The 20,392-nt window shown below is 38.3% G+C and overlaps 1 protein-coding gene across 8 annotated transcripts in view; it reads left to right on the top strand.

The window, feature by feature from the left end:
- EYA1 (EYA transcriptional coactivator and phosphatase 1) overlaps window positions 1-20,392 on the top strand; it is a 169,890-nt gene that overhangs the window by 37,594 nt on the left and 111,904 nt on the right. The window lies entirely within an intron of this gene.

The raw sequence follows: 20,392 nt of genomic DNA, 5'->3' as shown, positions 1-20,392 counted from the left end.
GAATGTGCAGCTCTCTAAGCAGCTCTTCCTTCAGTCGCCCAAGGTCCTTGCATCGCTAGCTGAGGAATGAAAAGGCAGTCTACAAGTAATACTTGTAATAAGCAATCAAACCTTCTCAGTGTTAGGATAAATGCGGGTTTATTGGAACCTGTAAGATTTTATTAGAGAATAAAGTAATTGGGGTGCTGTTTGAGGTGGCAAAACAAATGGGAGAGAGCAGCCTGCGCCGATGGGCCAGAGAGGGCTGGGGCGTCCCTGAGAAGTTGGAATCAGAGCAGTGAGACACAGATCATCTCAACAGTCGTAGTAGCAGCGTTGCGGCTTTGCTGTGTTTCTCATCTCGCCCATAACTGTGCGGTGCCCGTTGCTAACTCCGCCAAGGCTGCGCTGCATTCGAAGCAGGAGGACGCTCCCTACGGCAGCCTTGTCCCTGCACCGCTAATGGGTTTGGGGCACGCTCTTTTCTCTCAAGATGAGGACAATTTTTCAAGGCCATTTTTATCCGTAAGCTTCAAAGGAAATAGCTTTAAATGAGCGGGCATTTGCCTAGCAATAGGCAATATTTAAAGCTGGCTGAATGCCCATTTAAATAAAAAAGAAATCAAATAGTAAAACATGAGTGCAGACTGTGGATGTAAACCGTGCCTGGTTAGGTTGAAAGAGGAAATTGATTTAAGCGTGCTTTTTTTTTTTTCCCCCTTACAGAAGCATGCGAAGTAATTATTATATTTTGAATGACTATTGTTTCTGTGTAATGCTTATGGCATAAACACAGCCCTTGACTTCTGAGAGCCTGATATAATTTTATCAATTCCTGGGGGAAGTTCTTGCTTTTGAATGACCAGCAATTTTATGTCAGTTTATCTAATTGATAATGTTGGTGCCTGTGCAGCGTACAAAACAGAAAACCGCTTTTGTGGCAACTTTTAAAAGCTGAAGCTAGGCTACAAAATTTGATAACCACAAAAACTATTTAATGCAGCAAAACTCCAGGGCCCAAATATTTTCCCATTATGTAATGCACAAGCCAAATTCAATAGCCGCAACATTAAAACAATGCTTTTCCCTACTTCCTGGGATGCTTACAGTTCTCTGCCTTTTATTTTGAAGATTTTTATAAGTACTCCCTTTGTTGTCCCTGTCTGAAGAGAAGGACAGTAGTCACTAAATGAGTAAATTTACTGATAAATTGACAAGAAGCAGTAACTCTTCAGTAACCGTCAGTGGACTTATGTATGCACACATTGCGAGATAAGCTATGATGAGGAATACAGGATTGAGTTTATGACTGAGACATGAAGAGGTTGAATGTTGGAGAGATTGGGTTATATAGATACAGATTTTAGAATGTTAGCATTTCCTCTGCCTTTTCCACCTTAGCCAGAGTTTGTTACTGAATGCTAAAGGCCACACAGTTAATTTTGAAATTGCTAAGGAGACTTCAAGAACAATTACCAAAACCAAGTTTAACTTCTGTAGTCCCTTCCGACTTGCAGTCAGGTTTCCGGCAAGTAAACTGCTGCCCTGCTGACCTTAAGCCTGGGGATATCCTTAACACAAAATGCTATTTGTACTAAATTATGAAATCTTAGTTTTATAATGTAGCTTGGGTTATCTAGGGACTAAACTGGGACCATCACAGATACTTCCCTTGAGGTCCCGTATTTGTTGAACCTAGATGTCAAGTATCAAAATAACCTTTTTCCTTATTTTCTAAAATGTACAGAAAACCACAACAACAATAACAAAACCACCACCACCAGTAACAGCAACAACAACAGCAATGATAATAAAACAACAACAAAAATAATAATATTAAAAAAGGCCTGAAGTTTCATCTTGTCTTGATCCTTTAGGGGTAAGAATGAGACTTCCTCAGTGGTTTCTGGAATAGTCACGGTAGGTGAAACTCCATCAAGCAAAGACCTTAATAAAGGTTTTAAAAGACTACTTAAGATACAAAAGGGTGTTACTGAGGGTATTTTAATTAAATATCTTTATGCCCAAACAATTTTTTCATCCCTTACAGCTGTGAGTGTCTTATTAATGAGATTTATTCAAGTATTCAAAAAGGGGAAAGTGAAGCACGTGAGTGTATATTAGTGCAGTTGTTTTCAGCTGTGATGGAAACAGTTCAGCAGTATCTGTGATGAAACAGTTAATTTTAAAACTTTTCATGCCAGTGGTATGTCTTTTTCTGTAACACACCTGCGTAAAACTTACATATTGTGTGAATACATATATTATTATGTTACATGAATAAATATGTAAGTATGCTATATATGTGTTAAGTGAACTGGGAAGACGTGTAGAAAGCTTCTCAGTACTACTGTAAGTGTAACTATCATCAGTTGTGAATGGATCTCAAGTCTACACGCATGAAAAATGATCTATTAAAGTTAATTTTGTTCTAAATGCTAATTGAACTTTTGAGATATTAATACTGAGTCCCTTGCTTTCATTCCTTCTGTATTATCATTTAATCTCTGCAGAAGCAAAGTATTGCAATCACAAAACATCTCAGAGTCTTGATTTAGTAAATCGTGTCTCCCAGAAGGGGACTAGTAAGAGGGAATTTTATACTTAACTTTTCTAGGTATCTGATTAAAAGAAAATTATTGAGAAAACTCTGCTAGTGCCAAGATTCATTTTTATGGTAACTGACATTTCTGAACCCCGGCCAAGGTGATGATTAGGCCGGTCGTTTGTCACGCTGTTTGATTTTCCATTGTTGGTTGATTTTTGATTGTGAGCTTTCAAGTTTACAGGGAAGATCTTCAATATGAACCAAGTGTAAGTGGAACATTTCGGTGTTACTATAACTGGTCCTACCAACAAACAGTGCTTTTGCAGATCTTCTGTTTCTATATTTATGAACTATCATTAGTTTGTCGTAATACAAACAACATATAAATAGTTCATTGTTGTGTCTAGGGGCCTAATCACAGACTATGTATTCCTAGGTGAATGATGAAATACGTAATTATTTTTAATGATTGGACCTAACGCAAAGATCGTAAGAGAAACTATGACCATGTTGAAGTCAGTGAGAGGATTACCAGTGATTTCAGAGAGACTAGCCTCCCAATTTTTTTGCAAGTGTCATTTTTTCTTACTTGAGATAATTCCATGTCCCAAATTCCTCCCTTTTTATAATGCCAGTTTCTACCAGTTGATAATTAGTCTAGTGGATTAGTCTATTAGTCTATCATGCATTTCAAAGCTATTATCTTGAATTATATCAGATTAAAAGTAAACCTTTGGTGAAATTTACGAAGCTCAGTTTTCAGTAGCTGTCTCCTGTGTGGATTTTCTATTATCTAAAATCTGACTGAGGTTATGAGGCAGCCTTTCCCTTTATGAGGAAGAGCTAATCAGGATCTCTCTTCTAGTTAGGCTTCTCTGTCCCTTAGCACTGTAGAAGCTGCCCTCTGTCTGCCAGGTTCAAATGTTACCAAGCAAAGACTGAGAGACACGTGGCCTGCACGACAGTAAAATACTTCGTGGTTTTTTCTGTTTATGCGAAATTGGATTTCTGGTTTTTGTGGAATTAAAAAAAAAGGCAAAATGAAAAAAAGAAAAAGAAGGAATTTTTAAACATATCTTCACCTTTCTCTAATGTAAACATAAAATATAAATAATAGGTATGTCATTGTGCAAGGTAAACCCTTAAGCATCATCCTGTGTTGAAAATATGCTTTCTAGTAAATGAAATCAGATGCCAAATAGCATTCCACAGGATCTTTTTAAAAGTTAGATCATATGTTAAAATAAAATTTCAGATCTTATGCACAGTCTGGTTATAAAATTGGCAACTTGGCTAGCACATCTTGGGAAAGTAAATGGAAGTTATTGAAGATTCTGGAAGATGTGAGATGGGGAGTGTGAAGAAGCTGCTGTGTCCTGCATGGTTTAGTAGGAGCTCATGTAGTTCTCTTATGGGTACCACACCATCCCCTGGAAGTGAATTACCTATGTAATAGTTAGCATTAATAGTGGATGAAATATTTGATGTTTACTGGCTGAAAAGTGACTAGGAGGAGGGTTACTCACAATTAAGGAAAAAAAAAAAAAAGAACAGTTCCTTGGCAACACAAAAATGGTACAGAACCATAAAACTTTTGATATGTCTTTTAATATTTATTTCCCTTTTTGTTATACTAAACAGTGCTAATAGACCAACAGACTTTTAAAATTCATCTGCAACAATCTGTAACTCTCAGATAATTAAAACTGATCACATCTTATCCAGATATTTGTGGGCCCAGTTCTCATTTGCCAGGTGCCGTGTTTCATCACGTAAATCCCTGAAAAGGCGTATGCAATAGGATTGATTTTATTTGATAGGATTTGATATTCCTTTATAAACACTCTGTACGTATGTAAATGACAATGCAAAGTGCAGGGGACTTAGATGAATGTGCCTGGAAGATAGATAACTATCCTATTTCAAATGAACCAGAGGGGACAGGCTGACTGTCTTGAGGACCAGAAAAAGTTTCTGTGTCTAGTCAAGACATAGAAATTTAGAGGGATCAGTGACCTAATTAAAGAACATGAATTCTTCTAGTGTTGACGCCTAAAGTTCAAATGTTCTTTTTATACAGGAAACTCGCCTGCCTGGCTGCTACACAAATATTAAAACAACTCTGTGTGAGACAATTTTTTTCAGCATCTGGTCTGCAGCACCACGAGACACTAGCTAAATCTTTGCTATGCAAGACCTTCTTGTCAATCTTGAGCCTAAACATAGTAGCCAGTGTAATAGGATGTTTATTAGGGGAAACAAATAATTCACGTCTTGAGATAAGCTCCTAACAGAGACCACATTCCTCTTGCAAGTTACTGTAAAATGACGACTGTGTTTTCTTCCTAACTATATTCCTTTCAGGAAGAGACTCGGCATGCCTGCTAAAGTCATTTGTAGCCTCGTCCTCCATATAAATGAATGTCAAGGTTGAATAAGATAACTAATGAGTTGGACGACTTCATACTTGAACACCAGAAGAGAGGTAGCTCCAAGTTTCCTTCCTTTAATCCTTGGTGGGTCGCTCTTATTCTCATAACTTTTTCTCCCGACAAACTTCTTACTGTGTGTTTCTGGAAAAAAATACCTTATCTAGGGCTTATCCGAATCACATTTACTTCATTACCACATTCACCTTGGGACAAAAGCCCTTAATGCAAGACAGGGGTGAAATATGAAAACAATGGTTTCCAACTGTTCTAAATCTTTACATTTTTATAACTAAATATTTTAGTGTCAGAAATGTAACTAATAAATTGAAAGCTTTCAAAATCACAACCAGGAGGTATGCTGTACCCTATAGCCCATGTTTTAAAAAGGAAATGACTGAATAAATTAAAACATGGGAAGACAATCTGAGTTACATAATAGCTATATGTATTAAATCATTCAGGAGAAGTTGCAGCTGAACTAACACTCTGTAAAAATGAACTCTCTGTGGTAGACTCTTCACTCACTGAACTTATTTAAAATGTAACGGAGAGGAGTGAATGGTTGTACAAAATGGAAAATTGCTGCCATGGAAGAGATATGTTCAGATTTATTCCTTCCAGAGGAGATGATGATGATTCAGTTACATACAAGGGAGAAGCAATTAACTGTATCTTTCAGTTTAAATCTGATGGTTATTTGAAATTATGTTTAACCCCAAACCAATTCTGTTCCTCTTATCTAAATGCTCATCTATAAAAGGAGGAAAGCACGATCTATTCATAGAGAAGACATTGTGGATATAGTTAGAAATTGTTTACAGTCTGCATAAACACCAGGTCTAAATGCTTTCCCCATGAATGCTCATGTAAGCACCCCATTGACCATTTTTTTCTCAAAATGTTCAATGATGTTTTCAAGTACATGACATAACTACAGCCCAGCTAAAATTTAAGTCTTAATAGCCTAATATATAGCCCCTTGCAGGGGGCCCCTTACAGACCAACCAGCCTTATGAATTCAGATCTTACTGTTTTATCTAAATTAGGAGCCAATGAGCTGGAACACATAATTTAATTTTATGATGCACTGAAAGTATTTCAGTAAGTAGTCATACCAGACCGCTACAACACTCAGTCTCAGAAGGGTCCATATAATAAATTTTAAAGAACAAAAATTATCTGTTATCAGGAAATATGGAAACATTTCTCATTTGTCGGAAGGGTACCTTTATTGGTTTTTAAATAACTGAGTTTGAAAAATACTTTGCCATGTATAGGACAAAAATACTGCAGTTAGCACGTGGAGAATGAGCCCTTTTCCTTTCTTCTGTTCCTTTTTCAAGAAGATTACTTGCCAGAGCTGCCTTCTAACGATCTTCCTATTTTAGCTGCTATGAAAACATTAACTTTTACTTTGTCAGAGAAGGAAGCATAAACATATAGCCAATCCCCTATATTCATATGCTAAAAGCATTAGTATTTCATTGTTGCACCTAGAATTTACCAGTTCAAGGGATTATCCACTCCTGCATCCTGGAAAAAAAATTAATTCCCTCATGAAGATGCACACAACCGGTAATTGTGTAATGTATAAAACTTTTCCTGCAAAAATTATTTTAACAAAATTTACTTATTTAGGAGAAATGCACAGAAAACAGTAATATTAATTGGAAGGGCTCCCTTGTATTTCCTGGCATGCTTTCTAATCAGTGGTTTAAATAAAATCAGAGATACTGTGCTGAGATTTCAGGGAAGAACTTTACTGTGTGAGAGCAGTTGCTCCATCTTTTCTCAGCGGTATGCCACAGCAGCTGGGGCAATTCCAGTGAGGGAAGACAGCACAAATTCAGTGTGTCCTGTACTTCCTGATGCCTTTGAGGAAGCAGCCGAGTTGAATCCCTTGTAGTTAGGCTGGTGAGGACTTGGAAGGAGGGACACTGTGAATATTTAAGTTCATTTCATTCAACAGGGCTGCAAATTTTAAACCGGAGGTGGAAAAACCTCTCCACTGCAGGAGCCCCGTCCTAAAATCCCGGTGGATAAAGAGCTGCGTGGGGTCCATTGCATACTTAGGAGACTCAAGGATAGAAGGAGTGTGATTTCCCAATAAGAAGTGACAGAAGAGTCCCTCTGCTCCACAGGGCTGACCTGTGCTGCTTCTCAGTCCCAAAGCAGCTGAAGGATGTCATCTTCAGCAAGCTGAACCTTGCTGGCAATACAGATTAGCTGGCAGAATGACTGAAAACTTGCTGCTGGCCAGCTTTGCTGTAGGGAAATCCCTTTGAACATCCACTTCTGTCTAGCACCACATTTTGGCCAGCCTTATTTGATTGCTTTAAGAATCTGAATCAGCTTAAGCATTAACCTCAGGAGTAAATGGTCTCATTATAATCAGTGCAGCTACCAACAGGCTAAACTTATGGTTCATGATTTAGGACCCTCCAATAATAGAATGAATAGAGTGGATTCTAGTGGTTCCATATGTCCACTCATTTTTCATTTATTGAAAGGTACTGCACCAGCCACAGTTCAGACCAAGCTGCTTTACAATGTATTATAATGTATTGGAGGTGGGAATATACAGTGTGTAGTGAGGTTAGACACAAGCCATGATCATTTGAAAAGATACAATCCCTGTAATGGTGAAGTGAAAACATTTATTTCGATTGAAACTTCTGTATGTTCCATTCAAGGATCACAGCTTATATCTTTTGCTATTTTTCTGGGAGTTTATTCTATTAAAAACAGTGCTTGAAGCCAGGAGATACTATTTTTAGGGGAATAGAAGAGCATTTTTCAGAGACACTTATCAGGAGTGGGACTACTCTATTTTGTAGAAATCCAAGGAGGATAAAGTACATTTTTGGCAGATAGAGTTGTCTAAGTGGTCATACTAAAAATGAGAGGATGTAAGAACTCCTATTCTTGCTATCAATAGTTCCTTTACCATTTATCTATAAAGGACATTTCTTATGTGTATTTGAGGCCCATTTGAGACTAATTTTTGTTGATCTATAAATAAGAATAAAGTCAGCCTTTTAAAACTTCTAATGACCATAAATGAGGGAGAACTTACTTCACAGGGGGTAGTTCACTGCCCTCTTTGTGAGAGACTTTTAGGAATTGGTGGGGATTTATCACACCTCTTCTCAATTTTCTTGTTTCTAGATCCACCAAGCTCAGTTCTTTAAGTCATTCCTGGTAACTCTTGTTTCCTCAAGTTGATTGTCTCTGTGACTCCTTGCAAGGTCACCTACTGCTTCACATTTGGATTGGGGTGTGTTACCTAAAAGAAGTGGAGCCTGTGTTGGCGTAGAGGTGGGTGGGAGGATTACTTTGCTCGTCTTGCATTTGACATCGCAGTTTATCTGTTACAATAGGATGAACACTTTTTTTTTTCTCACACAGATTGCTTAGACTTGATTTGTGATCCGCTCCAAAGCCATTTCTCCAGAGCTGCTACTTATCCAGTAGCTGCTTTCTCATATCTATGCAGCTGCCTGTTTAGATGTTGCAGTTGTTTTACATATTGAGTATAATTTTAGTTCAGGCTAATTAAAAGAAACTAAAAATACAGGCTCAATTTTCTGACCTGACAGTGAAGGGAATTCTAGAAACTTTCAGTGAGACTCTTTCATTCCAACTTTTGCTTTTATTTCACCAATTTTTATATTTTATCCTAACCGTTCTTGAAATAAATGTTCAGTACGCGTCAAATTAGAGCTATACCACAGTTAGAGTGAAATCACTCGCTCTGCATTTTAAATGGTTAAAACTCTTATGTATTTATTTATTGTCAGGGTCCTGAAACTATAAAATTATTTGTCCCCTTTTCTTGAATTTTTAGTGGAAGTCTTGGAAAGACATTTGGTTTTACTGGTAACTTCTGTAAATTCATTATTGATTTTTTTGTCAGATGCTGAGACATAAACTGTTGGCTTTGCTTACGTCCTGTAGCACTGCTTTCCCAGACCATATTCTTACAGACATGCATTTGCATGTAACTAATGTGGTTAAAGTTGAGGAGACAGCTTGCAGGGTGTACATTTAAACATGTGGTTACATCTTTTGAGGACCGAGTCTTTACTTTGAGTTCTTCAGGAAAGCAACTCTGCTTTCCTCCCTGGAGACTGCCTCATGCATTATAATAACAACAAATAATATGAAGAATGGGTATATTTTCTTATTCCAGCATACTACTTACTAATACACAAAGAAAACCGGGTTCTTCCAAATTTTCAAGTGCCTGCAGATTTCTTTAGCAAATACTTTTGTTGTCTGTTGACCTTTTCTTCATTAGTATGAATTTCCCTTCGAGGCAGGCATTTTTCAATCAGCAGTAATTTGCATATAATTTATCAAGAGAAAAGAAAAGCAAAATAATTTTATTTAAAGATTTCCCTTTGTTTTAAGTGTCATTAGCAGTTCTGACTAATCAGATTTTTACAATCTCATCAGGCGCTTTTAGAAAATCTCTATGAACTCATCTAGAGGATGCATTTATTCCTAAGTGTCCTGTATTGCATTACAGCACAGTAACGAGTCACCGACTGCTACAGATGTTTATGTGAAATGCAATTAACACTCTGCCAATTTAGTTTTTATAGGGACACAATCAATTTTTATTCATTTTAAAGCTAGAATGCTTTCTTTTATTGTGTGCTGCCTCTCTGCTGATTATATAGCTAAACAAATTATTCTTCTGTTTGTAGTAAATGGGAGTGTTTAGGCAGACAGTGCCGTGGCATGCTACATGGATCATATATAAGACAGGAATTAAACACTGGGATTATGTAGAATTTGTAGGAACTGAAAGATAATTTTAAAATATACTAAAGTGATTTATTGAAAAAATCACATAGAAATGTGAATGATGGTATTTAGACACGTTTGTTTAATCACAGGCTTGGTCCTGTGATGTGCTTAGTGTCCACAGCGGCCGTGGCTTTCATTATTAGGAGAACAGAAAACTCAGCTTGTTCAGCATCTCCTTTAATAATGACATTTTCTTGGGTACTTGACTTAGTTAAAGTAATTGCAGTGAACAGCACTAAATTATTATACGCTAATCTTTGCTGCATAAAGAGACCCTAAGTACCTTCAACAAACATAGGGATATTGGTGTAGGTAAGGGCTGTCAAAGACTTGAGAAGAATGGAGATTTCTGGACGGTCCTTGCTGGGTAACATTTTTTGGATATTAAGGGTGATGTTAATTCAACAAAACAGTAAGAAGGCAGAAGGAAGACTGGAGGTGGCATGAATGTGAACTATTAGGAAAGATTTTGCTTATAATGAACCACCTTCTGCACGTAGCAAAACTGTTGATAAAGTTGGCTTGCACTCATGCAGAAGCTATTTTTTTCTAGGAATTGGTTCCACCTTAACCAAATACCTGTCATCCTGACCTCAGTGATTACATGCTGCAGAATCTGTAAATAGGGCTCATTATTCTTTCTTCCTCTAGAAACATGCCCGTATCATTTCCTATCCCTTCCTTATGCATTTGTTTGTTTGCTTTTCTTCCTTGACTGTTGGGTTATGTTTATCCACTTATCCACAGGCTTGCTCCATGCCTGTCCTTGGTGTATATAACTGTATCATGGGACTGGCCAGGGAAACACTTGAATGTGACTGCATATATGTCATCTGCTGGCATCTTCTGTTTGGGAAGGCTCTGGTTGACCCCCAGACTGTTCCCCTGGGTACCCCCTGTGTTTCATCCTCCAGCAAGCAGTCTCAGCACTGTCCTTCTGCCAATACTGGTGTTTCTTTCTTGGTGGCTCCTCCTGGTCACTTTTCTTTCTCATGGCCAGTTCGAGCATTCATTCCTGGGATGTTCCCACCTCATGTTCTTTCCATCCTCCAGCCCCAGGCCCTGCACTGTCCCTTATGTCCCTGCATCCCCAGCTCCTGCCTCACCAGTCCTAGTTTACTTCTTCCTCCTTCTGCTGACCTCTGCCTATTCTTCATGCTTTTCTCAGCCCCAGAGCTCATTTTCTCTCTCGTCTGCTCTTCTTTCCCTGCATTTCAATCAACTCCTTTCTCTGTCCTTCCTGGACACAATGAAGAGAATGAAGGGAACGAAAAGATCATTAAAAAAAAAGATAAAAACCCATTTCTGCCCTTATTTTATGAGACAGCCCACTTGGAGTTCCCCAAAGCATGCCAAGTGTGGGCAAATTGGTCCATAGGACTGACCTGCTAAAATGTAATATGTTATCAAGTCTCTACCATAAGCTGCAGTTTTCCAAGTTTAATATTTTTATCAAATTCACAGGGAAGTTAATAATTGCTGTCTTGAAATAAATTTCATGTTCCTGATGCATAGTCCGTCTTAAAAAAAAATTAATTCATTATTTTGAATGTGGGCAGAATTGTTTTCTTTCTTATTCTTAGGAACAGCTGAAAAATTTTGATCGACATTTCATGTCAATCAGCTTGATAAGGGGAAGCTGTACATTTACGGGGGAGTTTGTTCCCCTGGTTGTTAAAGCACGTGTACATTTAAGTTTTCTAGGCCTCCGCCGGCCAAGCTGGAGGGTAAGTTGAAAAGCCATTTCTTCTGCAACTGCCTTGCTACCCTCTTGCCGTCAGGCTGCAAGGCTTCTAAGTGTGTTTATAGTCCCAGTCACTCGGAGAATGCTTAGGTTACACCTACTGACTATCAGAACCACCTCTGTATAACCTGTGCAACTATTAAAATGCTTTTCATTTCACAGAACGCAGTAAGAATGTGCATCCTGGGTGTGTTTACAGCCCACATTTACATCCTCTGAATTTTTTTCTGCGCATTTCAGAGAGGTTTTGGTCCAGCTCCAGGTGTGTGAGTGCTTAAAGGCAGTCTTGTCTTTATACTTGCCTGTCAAGTGTTGTGAATGCTTTTCGTTTTGTTATCCGTACCAACGTTAATTTACTTAGCATGCAGTTACAGCACACTGCTGAGTTTTCCTGACCTCAAGCACTGAGACACAAACGTAAGTGCAGAAGTAGCTTCCTTAAATTTAAACTGTGAATATAAATAATGCGCACACTTTGTTTAATGAAATCGTTATTACTTTTCCAAAAATTTAGTTGTAAGCTACTAAAACAGTTAATATTTGTTTTTTTTAAAAAAACTTCAGTTTTCTTTAAAATGCATCTAGTAGCTTTATAGAGCACTACAACACAAATCTAAAGAAAATGTTTACAGACTATAATGAATGCTGGAAATGGAAATGTGAGGATGGCCATGTATTCAGAGAAAACCTATAAAGGTTTTGTTTTCTTTTTCAGATGTTTTTTACCTGGTCTAGCCTGCTGTAGCAAGTAACAAAGTATTAGCACCTTTGGTGCTAATACTAATAACTCACAAGCTAATGCTGGGTTTTCCGAGGCCTCCCTGCAGACAGTATGAAGGCTTCTTGTTTCACTTCTTAAAATTTATTAGTATTCAAGTTCAGTGAAGCCTAGATGAATAATTGCAGAAAATAAACACCCCTAGGAAGTATGAACAAGGTGAACTATAGAAGCTGCTCTTACACCGAAATCAGATGAGATCCACATTTCGTTCTCTTTCATGTTTCTTTTGCTGTTTTTCAAAGGAAATGGTACAATGACAATGGCCATTTTTAGTAACACACTGTAATTGCGACAGTGTTAGGAGACAAACCATTGTGAAGCAGGGAAAAAAAAAGGCTGAAAATGACCAGCAAGGACACTTTAATGAACACTTGAATGCACCTCAAATGAAAACCAGATGTTCTTTGTTAACTTCAGCAGTAAGCCTTCTGTTCCGATTGAGGAAACTGTACCTTCATCAAGGTCAGAGAACAAGGAGAGCTCTTTCCAACAACGCGTATTTTTTGTATGTTTAATAGATAATACTGCAGACATACGTTTCTGTACCTTTCTGAACCTTTACGGCGTATTTAACATCACCAATATAAATAACAACCCATGGCGCCGTAATTTTATGTTTTGAACAGTACAGTTCTTTATTTAAGAAAGCTCTGTAACACAATTTGCTTAGCAAATGGAAAATATTTCTGCGAAATAACTGCCGAAAAACTACAAAAAAGAACTATTTCCTTACCATTTCACTGCACCAGAAGGAATACTGCAAATAAAGTGATGCTGTAAATACAGTTTGATTTTCAGCATACTTTTGATTTAATAGATCGTAAATACCATTTTTTTAGCTATCCGTTTTCCAAGTTCTATTGGGGCTCCCTAGGTTTGGCAAATCAACTGCTGACAGGAAACTAAAAATTCCTGGGAGAATTAGTCACAGTATTTATGTGCATATGTGTATCTATATCAGTACGTACCTAGACATTCAGAGATATATAGCATTGTATATAAACCCTAGACCCTTAAAAACATATTGGCTTGTAGAACACCTACAGCAGCTAAGCCAGGTATTAGATGCTCCAGTTACCCCTGTAGACCCGCAGTCCTGCTGCAAGTACAACTTCATGGGTGGACACTGCTGGAGCGTAACAGCAGTAAATCGTCTCTTCAGGCTTTAAGGAAAGGGTTTACTCAGAGATGTTTAGAACTGGTTCTGGAAACCTGTAGCATTTTGCTTTAGCACTGATTTCTCCAGGTCATCAGATTGTTCTGCAGCCCATGGTGTGTGGCCAACTGGATCCTTGGTGTGGATTCAGTCAGAATCCCAGCACTGCCTGGAAAGGATACTGGTAATTTTCCTGTACCATCAGTCCCCTTTCCTGTTAGGAGAAGGGGAAATGAGGCAGACACACGTCACGGTGGAGCTCAGCTGCTCTGTGCTTTGTCATTGGACTGTGTTAGTGGAAGTACAGGTGGGCTCCTGGTTGTTTTAGCTGGAGGTGAGGAATGGGGAGGAATAGCCAGCTTCTGGTACCTGCCCCTCTCCGTTATGCCTGAACATAGTTTTAGAACTATGTATATTGCATTATTTCATGAATCACTAATGTAATATGTATCATTCCAATCTACTACATCAAAGCCTACTGAATGGAAATGTGATGTATCTTGCCAAGATCTACTTGGAGACAATTTAATTTATGGCTTATTGACTAAAATTTGTGACTGTTTTCTTCTGAGCTTTTAATATATGCTGCATAAGGGTTTATCACGGCACTTGTTCTATAATAAGTGATGTAGGAGATCTGAAAGGCTAGTGTGCAGTGGCTAGTGCTAAGTAATATACTACAGCTACGAGTTCTTCTTTCTTTGTGCATTAATTCTTCTGTAATTAATATTTAATTATTTAGCCATATCTGTTTAGGTAGTTAACAACTCAGGAAAATTCAGTTTGGAAAGCATCCCAGGAGGTCCCTAGTCCAACTTCCTGCTCAAAACTGGATCACCTGTAAGGTCAGACACGGTTGCTCAGAGCTTTATCTCGTCCAGTCTTGAAAAACCTCCCAAGTTTTTCACCTCAGGGTGAAAAAGGTTTCCCTATTATTCACTCTGAAACTTACGGCCATTGTCCCTCATGCCCCCAGCATGCGTCACTGTAAAGAGCCTGGCTCTTCTCTTCTTGATAACCTCCTTGCAGGTACTGGAAGGCTGCTATTCCGTTCCCCTTAAGCCTGCTAAACTCGGTAGAGTTTGCCTGATTTAATCCACTGGCCAAACCACATGTTATTTTGAGGAATAAAAGCCAGGGTTTAACCTTTAAAAAACTCCCAGCAGATCACTGTTAGCATATGCTTAGGTCCTTCAGACTTTTTGCCCTCTTTTTTTTTAGTGACATGCCTCTCTGCCCTGTCCGAGTGTTGGTCTGATATCAGCAAGTGGTTGTGAGTGTTGTGCCTGGAGGTTCAGTGTGGGGAGCACTAAAATGTTGCGGGGGGATGTTTAGGTTGTGGATACTCAGTGTTCCCTCTGGGCTGCAAAAGGGTTTTGGTTTCAAGTGCCTCTTCACATAATAGGAGTAATCTGTTATTTAAGTTAGTCACGCAAGGTTCCTCCAAAGGTCAGTGGATCTCTCCTCTCCCGCGTTGCTTCCACTTAATCTGTTCAGGAGGACCTACCCTCTTTGCATCCTTCTTGCTTTCTGCCCTTTTGTGGGGATTTTAAACTCTAAAATGAAAGTCAGATCCACAAAGCTACTGGAAACACCAGTTCATCTTCAGAGAACTTCTGTTTAGCTCTTCACCAGATACCATTTATCTGACTAAGTATTTCATAAAACTCTTAGGGCATCTGTTCATTTTCTTCAATTGTTACCTGGTTTGCTCTGCGTTTCTTTAGCACATTTAATTTTCAACACGAGACGTCTGAAAAGGTTCATACTATGGGAAGTGGTTCATCTGTTTTTATGAATAATTTCTTTTTTACAAATGAATGAATCTCAACTTCCTGAGAATATGTTTCAAAGTTGCCATTAGCTGTCTTCATTACTTTGCATTCAAAATTGTTTTGTTCCTGTGGCTGGATTGAGACTGGACTGGAGGGAGTAGGTGGGGGCATTCCCATAAGTCCTCAAAGGGAATTCAAGGGCGTGTCTTATATTTGTTTCAAAGTAAAATGCCAAAATTGACCAAAAATCCTCTTTTTTACATTTTCTGTTTGAAAGAAGAGATTTTACATATGCCTAGAGATAAAAGTGAAAATCTGTTAGTTACCAGCCGGTAGTTCAAAGATACAAAACTAACTTGTACAGCTGTATTAACAAGTGTGCGTACAGCTGTATTAACAAGTGTGCATACAGCAGTTACAACACAGCAGAAATTACTGCATGTAAGATGTTGGAAAGACCAGATTCATAGATATTTTTGGAGCCTTGCTCATCTGTCACAACTTTGTGCTTGGCTCCAGGGTTTCTGTCCGTATAGGGGAGCTGCGGACTTGTAGCTGGGTTGCGTGAAGCTGAAGCTTTCATAAAGCCGTAGTGAAGTATATCCAATAGATCACTTTGAGCACAAACTGTTGGCAGGAAACACGATAAATTCCTTGAGATTCTCTGATAGTTTTGTACTGGTATATGGAGACTTTTTTCCCCACAATATGTAGTATTTTTAGATTCAATTTACTTTGGCTAGAGGAAGAGATGGAAGGTTTTTCACAGAATCACAGGATGGTAGGGGTTGGAAGGGACCCCTAGAGATCATCTAGTCCAACCCCCCTGCCAGAGCAGGGTCACCCAGAGCGGGTTGCACAGGAACGCGTCCAGGTGGGTTTTGAATGTCTCCAGAGTTGGAGACTCCACCACCTCTCTGGGCAGACTGTTCCAGTGCTCTGCCACCCTTTTCTTTTTGATTTCTGCATTTATGGTAAAGTGTGTCAGTTTAGCATTTTGTTCTCATCCTCAGAAGACTCGTAGGAGATTTAGTGCCATGTGAGACTGTGGACAGACGTATTAGATAGATGGATAGAAAAGCATGAGAAGGGAAGGGAGCAGATCACCAAGTCCTTTTGAATATCAGAAATTGTGGTCATTTAGATTTGGTGATAGCTACTGATGAACAGTATCTTCATATAGATAGATGGACAGTTTGCTCTTTGAGCTGATTTGCTGACTTCTGTTTGATAGCATCCCTGCAGTGCCGTGGGAAGGCTTTAGTTAGTGACATGTACCCAGTCCACGTTCTACAGATTTTGACTGGTTCTATCAGAGCATCCCTCCCGTGCTGCAAGCAGGAAAAATATTAGTGTTTTGGTTTCTTTCTATTTTAAGTAGACTTTTTTCTCCAATGTAACTGAAGTAACTGAAGTTTTGTTGTTCATTATGCCAACTAGTATGTCTCATGGAGAACTGAGGTCATGGAAATCGTCTGGGGAAGGGCTTCACGGCAGGAGGAAGGAGTCCAGAAATGGCAGTAAAACTGTGGTTTTTCATTTGGTTATTGAGGCCTATTAAATTTATGTTTAAGTGAGCAAACTTATGAGATATCAATTGGTACACAGAGAAAAAATAATTTTGGGTCATTCCTCTGTTTCAGACTTTAGCAATTAAAAGTGTAAATTCATGTGCTATTGCTTGTTGATTTTTATAAAAGTCAGGCTGTGATTTGTGGAAATAGTAAAATATACACTTATTTGGGAAGTCATTCTCAGGTTTAATGTATTTATTTTGAATAGGTCTTGCAAAGTTTATCCAAATGTCATCATAAAATAGATTCACTCCTGCTTTAAGTGATAGTACAACAAAGTTATGTTTACAGAGGTAGATTTCAAAAGAAATATCAGATAAACCAAATAAGTCCCAAATGCGCAATAACTTAGGTACAAATGCAGTTTTAAAATTGAGTTTTGGGATACATTTAACAGGGCAAATATGACATGTATTTCTTCTGTTTCTTCCTAGTTCCTGTGCGTTGAGATTCAGTAACACATACGTGCGAAAAGCAGAACTTTATGAAAGCATTAACTTGTGTATTCATTAGTGCCAGATACCAGCTCTTTACTGGAAGATGTTGATGTCTAGAATCTCTAGTTAGAAAAAAACCCATGATTTGCAAGCTGAAGTTACAATATTTCCATACTGTACTGAGGTGATTTTACAGTTTTAGAATACATGGAGCCACCATTCAGCCACGCGGCAGTGTTAAATTTTGCATACGCTGGAGTATTGGATGAAAAATCTGACTGCCAGTTTGGAGTTTAAGGTGGCTGACGGGAATTTTCATAAAGAAAAGAAACCGTGAAAAAGGGAATCATACTGCTTAGATATACTTTCAACTCCCACCAAAATATCTGCATGTTATTTTCTCATTTGAATCTTTTTTCCCTTTTATGACTTATTGGAATTTTGTCTTATGGTCTGGGAAAGCGTTGTAACAGGGAGTAGAAATCACAGATTATAATTTAAATCTGTGGTATGATTGCTATTGCAACGTTGGATATAGCTGTCTGCTGAGGTTTTGGTGTTAGAATACTAGTTCCTGGGGGGGGGGGGGGGCGGGAAATGGAGTTTGTAACTTAATAGGAAAAATAAATAGAAGGTCCCACTCTTAAACAAACAAAATACCTCTGCCCCTAACCCCTTAAAGTTTGGACACCATTCAAAGTAATTTAGAATTAAAGTTGTGTTCCAACAAGCCATAGTGGAAATGCAACCTGAAAAGGGAAGAAATAAGTGTCTTTTATATTTGTCCTGTATTTTATATAAGGCAGGGAAAGTCTTCATTTTATAATGCCTCATGTATATTTTAGCTGGGTTTACTGGAGGTCTCCTTAGAGAAGCGGAGTAGTGGATGGAGAACTTCATTAGTTCTTGAAGGACAGAACAGATTATTGAATAATCAGCAGAGATTTTACCTCCCAGCTGTTTGAATTAAATAAGCTGTAATAAAATGTACACAAATCCTCCCAGAGATTTAAGTAGATGACTGTGCCTGAGGAAGTTGAGTTATAGAAAAGAACATCTTAATTTCAGTCCACTGTCTCTGAAACTCATTTCATAGGCATTGATAATATTCAACTCTCATAGAAATTAGGCCACTGAATTCTGGGCACCCAAGTGAGAATGTATAGCCCCTTGTATTTTCCCAAGACAAGTATATTTTTGTTTGTTTGTTTGTTTGTTTGTCTGTAGAGAAATAGATGGAAGAAGTTATCTTATAAATAAGAAAAAATATTTTGTGATAATTTTTCTTAGAATCCTTTTGCTAATCCCCACCAGAATTAAAAAAATCCAATTATTCATTTAGTGAAATCCAAAACATTAATCAGTCAGGCTATTAATCTGTAAGAAATTAAATATAATAGTGGAGAAGGGAAGAGGCAGTACATCTCTATAATGAGCCATGAGCAATTCATTTGTTAGTGTAAAATTAAACACCTACATTTTGTACAAAGTTGAGGAACTGTTTGTGTTTACAGCGCCCAAGGAGGTGCTAAACCAAATAACAGGAGAGCAGCAAGAAAGCCAAATGGCGTTGTAGTTGTTCAGCTTAAAAAGGGGTTGGTAAAAAAGTGCGTAATAATACAGGACAGTGCTGAAACATAATTTTGTATGAGATAACCAGTGAGTGTGGAGGTGTAAATCCCTCGGTGAACTTATGTGAGACACAATGAGGCTTCTGCAGTCTTCATGTGGTCACTAAGGTGAACAAAAACCAGACAGATATCGTATATTTGGATTTTCAAAAAAGCTTTAGATTCTCACAAGAAATAATTCAAGAAACAAGTTACTGCTACACTTCCGTGTGGAGTGAGAAGTGGCTGGGACAATAAAGAACAAATAGAAGTAAGAGATTGATATTCATCATGCAAAACCTTCAGCATCTAAACTACAAGTTCTGCAAGTACTTTGTAAATAAACACACTTATTAATCACGTAAAAATAGGATGGGGGGAGAGGTGGCAAATTTAAGACAAGATAATTTAGGCGATTAAGAAAGACTGAAGAGCTCCTGTGGGACCTGATATAACTGGCAAATATGCAAACTGTTTGGAAGAACTGTGTGAGCTGCTGTAGCCAGAGGTGCTAGAGAGATTTGAGCAGCCTTTTGTGTAGCTCATTGGCACTTCTGCTCAGGGCACTGCACCAATCAAAAATTTAAATGTTTTCATTGATACTAGAAAATGTTTTCTTTGTACAAGTAGTAAGCCTGTGTTGCCCATAGGAGAAAAATTGCTTTTAAAGTTCAGAAAGATTTAAAAGGATATTAACAGGGATAATAGGATAGCAAGACCAATCATAAAAAGATTTATTTTTTTTAATGTTACGTAATTCTTACGCTTCAGAAGGCAAAACCATGGGCAATTCTATCCCTCTGTTGTTGTTCTAGAAGGGCGATCAGCATCTCTGTGATAAACGTGTCTGGTACCATCAGATGGGTGAGACCCTCTAGAAGGGACAAACCCCAAGGCTGCGGCCGTACAGCACTCATTGTGTGCAGAGTTCACCAGTAAAGAGAAAAGTTTCTAAATGAGAAAATGCTAAATGAAAAATATGTACAGGTCATTAGAAAGCAGATGTTCAGCTTGCAAACCCCTGCCACTTAGCTTTTGGGTCTTGCACCTTTACCACGTGCAAGAGGACACTTTTGTCTTATCTGAAAAGATATAACCTTCACTATTCATATTAATTCATAACTGATCACCTGCAAATGAGCTAGCTACTTAGACTTGTATGGTTTTAGTATCCTAGCCTAGCTAAGTGCTTCTGGAGACTTAAAGCTCAAAACTCAGCCCACTCAAAAAGCTTGTTAATGGGTCCCACATGACACAGCTATCAATTTTTTAGTATCAGATATACATGCTGTATCCATTATAACTTTCACTTAGGGGCAGGCTTGCCCTAACTGTACAGGAGCTTGTACGGCTTTGCTCTTATTTTTGGTCTGAAAGAAGGAAAAAAAAAGACCAATGTTAGATGAGAGCGAAACCGTGTATTGCAGACGACAATGCTCACCGTGCGTCTGGCAGAGAGAGGCCTGATGCATCGCAAAGGGTTGCAAGATTCTCTCTCTGTTTTTAACATTTCCCAGGTTGTTTAAATGTGCATTGTAAGC

This window comes from Larus michahellis, chromosome 2 (genome assembly GCF_964199755.1).
Source record: "Larus michahellis chromosome 2, bLarMic1.1, whole genome shotgun sequence".
Classification (NCBI taxonomy): domain Eukaryota; kingdom Metazoa; phylum Chordata; class Aves; order Charadriiformes; family Laridae; genus Larus; species Larus michahellis.
Note: the sequence above shows the minus strand (reverse complement) of the source record. Positions and strands in the feature narration are given on the sequence as shown.